General features: G+C 36.4%; 1 protein-coding gene across 2 annotated transcripts in view; it reads left to right on the top strand.

The window, feature by feature from the left end:
* Window positions 1-12,210, top strand: part of sema6ba (sema domain, transmembrane domain (TM), and cytoplasmic domain, (semaphorin) 6Ba) — a 150,200-nt gene that overhangs the window by 61,155 nt on the left and 76,835 nt on the right. The window contains exon 1 of one of the 2 annotated variants that reach the window (XM_046876945.1): window positions 10,265-10,285. The exons of the other annotated variant lie outside the window; for it this stretch is intronic. The gene's annotated coding sequence lies outside the window, so the exon portion shown is untranslated. Of the gene's footprint in view, window positions 1-10,264; window positions 10,286-12,210 lie in introns of those variants that run through there. 2 annotated transcript variants of the gene reach the window in all.

The raw sequence follows: 12,210 nt of genomic DNA, 5'->3' as shown, positions 1-12,210 counted from the left end.
GACACTTGTGGATGCTTAACAATGCATTAATGGTCCCTACTGATGACCAGTGGATACCCATGTGGTCTACAAGTTCCATGTTATATGAAAACAAAATATGGAAAAGTACAAAGCGGGTGAATACTTATGCTTCCATACTTACCCTTGTTAACTTTCCATCACGTTTTACCACTACAGCATTCCCACAATAATTTGTTGAATTAATTGGCTCTTGAATTCTTTTGAAAAATAACTATAATGTTCTCATGTCACGGCATGGAGCCCACACAAAGCTCAAACACAAACTAATTTCACTCTTCCAGCTTTTTTTGTTGCTTTCATGCCTAGATGGATGTACATAATGCACTAGGTTAATTTGGCAGATAAAAGCAAAGGGGCCACTAAAATGTTTCCTTCTTGTCACTCATGGCGTGTCAAAATCACCATAGCGGCTCCAGTGGAAATGCATTTATAGTTCTAAAGTACCTCAAAAAGAACCTGTGTTCCCGAAATAGGTCCTTTAATTTACATGCAGTATATTTCTCATTCTCACTCTTCTGAGGCAAAGTTCAACTAGATTTTGGGGTTTGGTTAAGGAGATTGAGGTTGAGGTTAGAGCTCTATAGTAGACTATTCAAGATCTTCCACTCCAAACCATGTACACAATATCTTAATGGCGTTTGCTTGGTGCACAGGGGCATTGCCATGCTGGAACAAATTTGGCTCTCTTAGTTAAAGTGAAGGGAAAATGTAATGTTATCGCATTCAAATACATTCTATACAATTGTGTGCCTCTACCTTTGTGGTAACAGTTTGGAGAAGAACCATAAATTGTGGGAAAAGTTAGGTGTCTGAATACTTTTGTTCATATATGTGTTTAAAATTTATCTAACACACAAAGATGGTTGCAACTGAGATCCCATCAAATTTCTACTATTTTAATACAGTTTTAATCACAAATATTAAAAGTTTTCTAATCCGGGTTTGGGACCGGCACTAAGAACACACTGGCTTGTGGAACGCTAATGGCTGGGTTTGGTTTCCTGACCGGGAATCGAACCCAGGCCGTGGTGGTGAGAGCGCCACATCCTAACCACTAGACCACTGGGGAACCTTGTCATTAAGGCATGAAGATATTTCACCATTATTAAGCTACAGAATGCAGATAGCAAACCTTTGAGATCATAACACACATTCTGTCTTTAAAAGGCGAATTTCACCATTGCTAACCTAGCACCAGAGTCTTAGCCAATTGTTAATCAAGACAGCCTAAGTCTGAACAGTCCAACAGCCATGCTTCTGGTAAAACCGTCTTGTAAATGTGTTTAATTGCTACATCTGCAATGTGCTAAGCAGTATCTCAGGACACCACATGCTCCGATTTTCCTAGCAGCCACTGTTAACACACTACTGCTTCAGCAAACACACCTACAGATGTACTTATGCTCAGGTAGTTACACTGATTTGATCTTCTGTTTCCCTTATTGTACTGTATCACGTCTGGATGCCAGATCTGATCAGATATGAAAGGGGAGTTGTTTACCCTGTGCCCTAGCAGCTGTTTTGTTTTAATTGAGCCTTTGCTACACATTTAGCACTGCCAGTAATAAATCATTTGTAGTGGCGAGTTGCTGATAAGCTTTGTTTTCGAGGGTGATTGCAGATCCGTATCTGAGGCTACTGAAAAACAGTATTTTCTCTTCAGTGTTCTAGAGCTTGATATTTTTTTTTTTTTTTTTAAACCCCCTACTGCTCTCGGGGTGATGTAACCCTTTTTTTTTCAGTCTGAGATCATCTGAGATCCATCTGGCCCAGCAGGACCACTCCAGCCTGTAAAAATGGCAGTGAGCCATTTCTATTTTCCTTCATATAGTAGATTATAACTGTTGTGAGGTGAAAATGACTGTCTGTATAAACTGCATAAAGCATTTATGTACATTAGGAAAATGCTTTTATCCAAAGTGACAAAGTAATGCAGAATACAATTCAAGCATATAATCTAACAGCTGAGGGTTAAGGCTGGTTCATGCTTCCTTTATACATAGACTTCTGAAATCTTTGGAAAGGCAGTTCAGCAGTGGAGCTTGCTGACAAAAAATGTTAATATATGAATTTAGTACGTTTATGTTCGATCCCCGGTCAGGGAACCAACCCCAGCCACTCTTAGTGCCGGTCCCAAGCCCAGATAAATGGGGAGGGTTGCGTTAGGAAGGGCATCCAGCGTAAAAACTTACGCCAAATCAAACATGCGGATGATCCGCTGTGGCGACCCCTAACGGGAGAAGCCGAAAGAAAGTATAATTATACACGTTATAGTAAATACAAATCTTTTTTTTTTTTTTTATGTGCATGTATTTAACATTCCCAATGTTAAATTGTTGCCAACGATTTCTGTATTTTGAATTTGCGAGGGCTAAAGGATACATTTTATATCCAGAATCGATCTAATTCGTGTAAAGCTGCTTTTTGACAATGTCCATTGTTAAAAGTGCTATTCAAATAAAATTTCATCAAAATGATAATTGACCTTTGAATATTGGCTGTATAGATAGATTATAGACATAGATATAAATAGGTTATAATTTAAATATATAATATAATAAATTAGTTAATTAATTAGAACTCTAAAAACTAATTTTACTCATTTAGAGTTTATATAGGCTCAGAGTAAAGTATTTAAGTTTTGCAGGGGAAAAAATTATGTTTTCAGTAAGATATGTTCTACCCACATACCTAATAGTTCCAGCATAAATATTTAGACAATACTCTAGCTAGTTAGATTTCTTAAATATTACCTTGCCTGCAAATCTATTTTAGTTGAAAATGAAAAGTTTTGATGCACATACTTGCACATACACCATGTCTCTTCACTTTTCTTCATTCAACTCATATTGCATTCATTGATGTGGGCAAAGCAGGTGACTCTGATTGAGTTCAGCCACTCTGGAAGCTGTTTGTTCTGGATGCTTCATTTTTATCTTGATTTACATAAAACCTGTTTGTATAAAGTTTGATATAATTCTTTAGTATGTATTTGAAGGTTGGCTTTGTTAAATCTAAAAGCTTTAATTGTGATTTCTTTGAGAATTATATGGTTTTAAATGCATATCTTACCAGTAAGATATCTACAATTTTATATATTAAATGAAAATGTAACTGTATTTAATTTGAGATATAAAAAAGGGGTCACTCTCTACCATGCCTACACAAATTGCCTCCGACTTACTAGTTGTGATGATAGGATGAAGGGTAGTATATTATTATTATTTATATTACCAAATAGTGATATCTAATATTTACCCTACATAATGACTCTTTTTATACCATTTAACAAGTGTAAAGTGAAAAACTTGTACAAAAATATTTGTATGTTTAGTTTGATTTTTGCTAGTTTGATGGATCATATTAAATATAATTAAATTTTTTTTTTCAATATAACTTTTTAGATTAGATATTAGATATGGACATCTACCGGCAGGTTGATTTGCTTGGTAAGGTTTCGGTAGAAGCACCTATTGTGCGCCGTGAACCAGGTACAAATTGAATACATTTTAATTGCAGCTGGCTTCAAGTGCTTAGATATGAAATTACAATCAAATGCTATTTAGTCTCCCACACACACTAGACAGGATGCGACCATGACCATCATCTATAAGAGTATCACCCTGTAACCCACAGAGCCTGGATTCTTTCTTTCTTACTGCTGGAATTTGGAAAATAAATCGGGGCACTGCATTTCATGAGTTTGGGTTTCTTGTTTCTTGTACGTTTTTCAATGTTCTGTCATTTTGCTGATCATTTTAAAGCTGGTGACTGTGATAAAAAAAGTTGTGCTCATTATAAATCTACCAATCTTTATTACTTACTTTTGAAGCCCTATTGCTGTAAATTAAATTGTTTTCTTGTGAGTATATTATGTCTAGAACACTCATTGTCATCTGTTGAGATGAAGGGAAAAGTTGGAAACTTTGTGTTCACTACATATTGGAATTGTAATGGGAAGTGTGTGTGTAGTTAAAGGGTTAAAACAAGTAGGAAGTTTCATTGACTGATTGATACTCTACATCTGCTTGGAGCTTCTGCACCTGTGACCAACCTCCTACTGCTGTGAATGGTTCCACATGGATACCCCAAAGATTTGTATTTCCCAAATCCAGTTAATGCTCATGTTTCATTGTTTCAGTGCACCTGGACATTACTGCCGTAGTCTATCTAAGAACTGCTGCTATAATCATAAACTCTGTCCTGTGAACTCTTCTGAACATGTTGACTGAACGTCCACACTTACAGCTGTACCAAAGTAATGATTTATAATCTGACCCCAAAAAAAAGGATGAATCTTCTTTGGTTTCTCTGAAGCTTTTTTTCTAATGTCATTTATTTTCCCTTGCCACTCTTTGGTCTGCCTTGATCATTCAAAATGTAAAATAACATCCAGATTTCTGCCAAGCTGCTTTGTAAAAAGTGCTATACAAACATTAACATGAAGTAAGTGTTGCAACCTCATAGCTTGAAGGTCTCCAGAGTTTGTGTTACTGGCTATGCAAAGTTTTGCATGTTCTTCATAGACTTTGTCCATATTCTTTATTTTATATCTGTGTGAATTGGTATTGCCCTTAATGTGTGACTGTGTTCTTGTGGTACCTTATGATAGATTGGTGTTTCATTCAGGTTGTATTCTGCTGATGGTTCTCAAAATAAGCTGTACTGCAAAAGCTACCTGTCTCTTTTTAAATTCAGCACAATGGCAATTTCTTTTTATTGAGTCAATATTTAGGACCTGTGGAGTAACTTGGCTAAACTGAATTTGCCTGTAAGTCAGAAATTGAAGTTTGGTTGACCGGTAATTGTCTACTGTTTTGCTGTCAGGATGTTATGACCACAGACCAGTAAGAATGGTAGGACGGTGACCATGTAGGACACTTATGAAAAGCACCACTCTACCTGCTCTTACTTTGGAAATGAGCAAATCCCCCAAAGCACTTTATAATGAATTACTAATTCGAAATTCTTTCATCTCTCTTTCAACCTCTTTTTCTCCCTCACTCTCGCTCTCTCAATTAGTGATATGCTGTTCAGTGCGATTGGCGGGGGTGGAATGCTTTAGTGTGGATCAAAGTTAAAAACTTTGTGGAGACTAGTTTCATTTAAGCCTACTCTGTGCCAAATAACCCAGAGTGCACAGCTAGCTAACGCTCACCCTCTCTATCTAGTCAATAAAGTGCCTAATGAGAATATTCAATCAATAGACTCAAGCAAACCACACAGGAAGAGAGAAGGGTGCCTAATTAGTGTACATTACTTAACTATTCAACGTGTGGTCTCTATCATGCCGATATTTTACAGAGCTCTCACCGTTGAGCATTAACCGTTAGCCTTTACGGACTTCACCAGAGAGCAAAAAGGGAGCAGTTGTTGTCATTTGTTTACCGCAATAATGGCCGTTTCTTTTTTTACCCAGAACCACGACTGATCTTTGTGTAGAGCGGTTTTAATCACTGACTCATAGTCAGCATTTGAGAACATTTTTGCAGTAACCTTGATAAGAAGCGACACCGTGGATTCTGCGGTGACATCTGGGTTTGATTGCTTAAGTGTATAACAAAAGCCATAAATCTGTTTGGAAAAGAATGTGATTTATCAGCCATCCAAAACACGTTTCCTGTTTCATAGACTTCAGTCCGTTTTTGTATTCCTTTGTGATATTATAAAAAAAATGTGCCATTCATTTCTGTAAATATTGAAGTAAAAAAAATTAATTCCATAAACGAAATACTCTTACTAAAACTTTTTTTTTGCTATCAATACATTTAATTGCATATTTCATACTCAAATAGACTTAAAGTAAAATCCGCAAACATAAACACACAAACTTTAAGTGGATTCAGTTTAAATATGCACATGTACCACAAACTAACATGTACATTTCAGTACACGTCTATTCATTGATCTGCCAGTTTTTCTTTATGCATATTGCTGAACCATAGATAGATAGATAGATAGATAGATAGATAGATAGATAGATAGATAGATAGATAGATAGATAGATAGAACTTTACTGTCAATGCATTGTACAGGTACACAGCAGCAAAATGCAGTTTGGCATCTACCAGAAGTGCAAAATGTAGCAATCATGCAAATAGTGCAAATAAATATGTAGCATATTTACAGCATGTGATATATATGTAAGCATATTAACATATATATGTAAGACACCATTAACTGACTGTGTGTCTGCACCTGAGTTCATAAAATTCAATTAATGAATTTAAGATTCAGGATAGAGGATGTCAGTGCGAGCTGGGCTCTCTATTTATCTTCTTCTTTTTGTCCCACAATGGTCTCATCTTTCTGTTCCCACAATATTTATACTAATAAATATAGTAATTAAATCCTAAATAAGTAAATAAACAAATACATTAAAAGCAAATACAGTTCATTTTTGCTATTAATATAGTAATGTTTCTGTATATAAATCTTTGCACTTTAATTATTAATCCATCCATCCATGCATGCATTCTTCTATCATCTATTCAGCATCGGCTTCTGCAAGCCTTTACTTTATCTACTAATCTAATAAAAATTCTTGTCACCATGGTGTCATAGTGAGAAGTTTAGTGGCATGTCGCCTCTGAATCAAAATCATCACCAGGTGTGCTGCCAGACATAGTGTATGTGTGAACATAAAGTAGGAAAGGTATGAAAAATAAATATTCTTGAGCTTCCAGGGTCTGCTTGTACATATTCGAGATGCCTTCAAGATACACTATTTTTTTCAAGTACCAGTGGGTATCAGCACTTATACTGATATTGAAATACACTGTATTGACCTAATACTCTGTATGTCTTTGGATGTGACAAATAAAATTTGAATTTGAATTGAATATTAGGATAGCCATATGTGGTTCCTCCTCAAACTGTTATCACAAAATTGGAGGCATACAATTGTGGTGGATGTGGTAGCATTTCATTTACATTTATGCCATTTATTAGATGCCCTTATCCAGAGCATTTAAACAACTGAGCAATTGAGGGCTAAGGGCCGTGCTCAGGGGCCCAGCAGTGTCAACTTGGGAGAGCGGTGATTTGAACTTACGACTTTCCGATCAGACCACTGAGCTACTACTTCCCCCATTGCATTTTCTCTTCACTTGAACTAGGAGACCCAAACCTATTTTAGCAGAACAATGCTCCTGTACACAAAGAAAGCTTCATGAAGATATGGTTCACATGCATTAGAGTGGAATATTTAAATCACCTGCTCTTGACCTTTGGGATGAATTGGGATTAACCACTAACACCCTTGTGGCTGAATGAGCACAAATCTCCACAAGCACACGCCAAAAACTAGTGGATTATCTTCCCAGAAGAGTGAATCTTATTTTAACACATAATTATCATATGGTAAGGTGTCCACAAACTCTTGTCCAAAGAGTTTAAGTAACTTATTGAGCATGTATCATTCACTGAACATTTGTTTTCTTCAGCTGTCTTTATACTGATTGCTGCAACCTACCGATAATATTACATTTCTGTGTCAGTTCTATGTTTCAAAAATGTTATGGCATTTAAAGAGCATCTTTAAAAGAACATTTTCACCTTGAGGCATGAGCAAAATGTAGACCCTGCTTGTATAAGGGAAAAGGAAGTGTCTTAGTGCTCATTTCCATTTAACATTTACAGCATTTAGGTGACACCCTTAATTCACAAGCCATACTGAAATACTTTGTGATCTCCACCAGAAACTATTCTCATGTTAGTTCTAATAGGTCAAGGCTCACCAGGGTCTATAATAAATTACCATTTAAATAACCATTGTTATAGAGAAGGTGGTATAACAAAAAAACACCCAAGTCGGGAGATTTTTTTTACACAGTGCTTATTGCGTACTGAAATAAAGTTCTCTCATACGCAAGTGTCTTTGCCTGCTCACTTCACTGCTTTACGCTTGAAAATGTTAGTTTGCATGCAAACACCTTGCTGTCATTTATTTTAAACTCTGATATAGCTGTGTATTGAAGATACTATTTAAACACAGACAGATGTTCTATCTAGCTGTGGATCCACCTATTGATGGTTTAGCAGTGCACAGTTTATCTCATTTGCTTTGAATGGCATCATTAATTGTCAATCAATTAATCAGCATTGTTAATTATTCGTCCAGATCGATGTCATTTTGTGTCTTCTGTTTGGTAGTGACACTAGTTTTCGCAAAGTATCACAGGGTATTGGATGATCAGGTGTAAATGAGCATGGATGGGTGTCGGTGTATTCCTAGTGCAGCTCCTGCTATTTCCACTTTGCTGGGTAATTTATACTTGAAATAAGCAAGTCAAATAAAATAGATAGTAACATCACTTTCTCTGTGTGTGTGTGTGTGTGTGTGTGTGTGTGGGTGTGTGTGTGTGTGTGTTTGCCCATGAGTGAAGGTCAGTATTATGCAGATCTGTATGTGGGTCATTGCAGCAATTAGAAGCCAAAGGTGATAATGTGTTCTCACCAAAAGCATACTGATTAGGAATACATTTTACATTTTTTATTTTTTTTTTTAATGTTGAACAGTCTAATTCTGTATGCAGAACATGTTTTCGCTTAGGTACACCTGCCCGTTTATGGATCTGGCAGTTTCTCTGCATACTGAAACAGAGAGTGTCTCCATTAACTTACTTGTCTACACCTGTGTCCATAAGAAATAAAGGAAATGGGCAAAGTTTGCTAAATTTATGTAATGGATCAAGGAGGTCAGTGTGTACTGGGATCTCCAATTATTGTCCTCTTTTTTTCCTACAATGGTTGTGTCTGCCTGTCTTGAATTTCTACTATTCTTGCAAAAAGAATACTATCTAAATCATTTTTTAAGAGTAATTAAGTGTCTCTAAAAGAAAGCAGCAGCACCTCATTCTGCACCACATTGTCACTCAGTCTATCAATCAGTCCATCCATCCATCCATCCATCCATCATCCATCCATCCAGTTGTTTATTCTTTAATTCACAGTTGATCTGTTCATTCATTCTTATATCCAATCATCTATCCATGTAATAATCTATTAATCCACACATTTAGCCATGGTGTTAAATACTGTCATTTAATTAGTTTATTAATTACCTTTTGTTTTTTTGTTTGTATGTTATTTAGTTTTAAGTCCGTTCCTTCCTTCCTTCCTTCCTTCCTTCCTTCCTTCCACTTTTTTGTCTAATAATTTATCTAATATCTAATCTATCTAATAATCTAACATATTTATTAATAAATGTGTGTGTGTGTATATATATATATATATATATATATATATATATATATATATATATATATATATATATATATACACACACACACACACACACACACACACACACACACACACATTTATTAATAAATAAATCCTTCATCTATTCACTCATCCATCCATCCATCCATCCATCCATCCATCCATCCATCCATCCATCCATCCATCCATCCGTTAATAATTACTCATATGATGAGTGGGCTGCATAAAATTGAACTCTTTAATAACACATTATTTAGTGAGTGTGTATGTGTGTGTGTATTTGGCTTATAATTCTTGCTTGATATTTCCTCATTTGCACACACAGTGCATTGTGTCACCTGGCAGTGTTGAATGTGGGTACCCAGCCAGCTTTGTTCCTGTGTGAATGCACTTTTCAGATTGTGGGCGTGTGATACACACCTGTCGTGGTGTCCTCATTAGAGAACCATACTTCCATAACACTTCCATCCAGTTTACATGGGAAGAGAAATTAAAAATGATAGAGAGATCAACATGATGGAAAAGAGTAGCTGTTTGTGGAAGTGTAATTGCAGGTTGGTCCTGAATTCTTCATGTCGTTCTTTGACATTTCTGTTTCTCTGTCAATTTGGTATTCATTCATTAAAAAGCAATACGCGTTCATTTTTGCTTTTCCATCCCCCTATTCTCCTTCTCAAACTCACGAGTCACAATTATCTATCCTTTTTCACCTCCTGCTTACTACCCCCTCTTTTCTCCCCCTCTTTCTCCTGCACCCCTCATGTTCCTTCTCTAATACTCCTCCATCCCCCTCTCAATCCCCTTTTTATAGATGTGCATCTCTTACCACAGCACTAAACCTCACCTTATTACACAAAAAACGAGAGAAAGAAACAGATCCAGGAGAGATTTACCAGACATTATTATCACCATGCGCAGAACTGGAGCTTGATTTTAAAAGGAACAGTTTGCATGGAGAAGGTGAGGAACACACTAAGGATTCTCAGCACAAGCAGCAGGCGTATGTGTGGACCAGTGGAGTGTTACAACTTATGTTCTGGTTAGTTATTCCACAAATGTTTCCATTCATGTTTTTATTACCCAAATGTTTTGGTTAGTTTGTTTAGGATTTAGTGCAGAAGTCGGTTTTGTTGCTCTACTAAGTGATCTTTTTGTTTTATTTCTCACAAAAGGCGAAAAGTGACTTTAAGTTCAAAAGTGACATGTATATTTACGCAAAGAAAGTTCTGCATATTGAGAGTCAGATTATGCAGCTCCTTGAGCTGATATTCTGTTATTAAAATCACCTGTGTGTATTAATGCTTAGGCGGCTGCATGGCTTTCAGTAGTGTCTAAATCACCATCTTAAAACCATCAAGAGACAAACAATGAAAACTAAAGGAACAATTTTATTTCAATCTAAAATAAATGCAAGTCATTATTTTCCAAATTAAAAAAAATTGTCTAATGCAAAAATAAATGATACGTGAATGAAAAGACTGCAATACAAATCAAAAACTTTATACTCATCCGGTACCTTATTTGCCGACTTATAAAATAGCACTTGATCCAGCGCATCCTATAATTTAGTGCTAATTAATAATAATAATAATAAAAATAATAATAATAATAATAATAATAATAATAATAATAATAATAATAATAGTGCATCAAAGTCAGAACATTTTTAAAGTGTGCAACAGATATTTTGCATTCTTTTATGCTTACAGAGTATTTCAGAACTTTATCCATTGATGTCCAGTGTGTGAAAAAACTGTGCAGTTTGTAGTTTCTGAGCTCCTCTCTAAGTCTGCCTAAGTCAACTGGGGCTTAACAATGGTGCTGCAAAGAAGTTCTAGTCACAGAGCAACTCTGGTGTCATTGTCAGCTTGAATATCAGTTTACATGTCAACAGAAAAACTTTTTGACCACTGAATACAAATTACACATGACATTTCATATGCATGCTGTCCATCCGTGCTTAAGCCCTGACTGACTGTTAGTACTGCATTCAGGACTGTTTTGCTCAGCTTTTATAATGCGGTGGCATTTGGGCTTCCTGCTGTGGTTCTTATTAGTGTCCTTCACACAGCCACAGGGGAACAAGTTTTATGATTTCGATAAGACAGAAAGGCTTCAACCCAGGAATATTTTCTGTGATTGTCCATACTGTGGTCTCTTAGCAATTGTCTGCCATAGGTTCTAGCCTAATAGGAAGAAAATAAAAAACAACATGAACTTTGATCTCTGTGACCGACCCTCCATGCAAAGGAGCTGAGAGAGCAGTAAACGGGTGGCAGCAAGATGAATAGAGAGACTGGTAGGTGAAGGAGGAGAGAACTAGAGGACAGTTCCAAGCAACTTGTATCTTCTTTAACAGATTTTATGGTGTTTGTTAGCCTGGTGTGCCCTCTGGTTCCTTTGTTTTGTTTATATGGTTCCTTTGTTGGCCCTTGTCCATAAAGGTTCTCCCTGTCTCTGTCTCTCTTTTCTCCCTCTGTCTTTCTCTTACTTCTTTCTCACAGTCTGTCTTTTGCACACATTTATATTTTTCGACAAAGAATCCAAAGGGGGCTTTTTATGTTGGTTTCCTGTTTTGATTTCATCTCTCTTGAATTCGACTGACTGCTTTTCTTCAGTATATAATTACACAGTCATCATATGAGAAGGGTAAGAATCTCATATTCTTCCCTCTGTGCCTTATGAAACTGTAAGTAAATAATGAAGCATAAGCCTTGTAGGGTTGCTATTAATTTAGCAACTCGTTACTGAATGCATCAGGTGATCGCTTGGTCTCAAATCCTCGCTGTCATGTCTCATATTCTCCCTCGCTCGACCACCCCCGAAGGGATGCCTTAATTACATTATTCTGTGTTTTATCTCTCTGGAACACTCATAATTGCATTGGCTGCTAGAAAAAAGGAACACTCGATAATATGGCATTGCACTGCTGAGGAGCAACATATGCAATATGAAACCAGAGAA

This window comes from Silurus meridionalis, chromosome 20 (assembly GCF_014805685.1).
Source record: "Silurus meridionalis isolate SWU-2019-XX chromosome 20, ASM1480568v1, whole genome shotgun sequence".
NCBI classification, from domain to species: Eukaryota; Metazoa; Chordata; class Actinopteri; order Siluriformes; family Siluridae; genus Silurus; species Silurus meridionalis.
The sequence above is the reverse complement of the archived record's forward strand: the minus strand, read 5'-3'. Positions and strand labels throughout refer to the sequence as shown.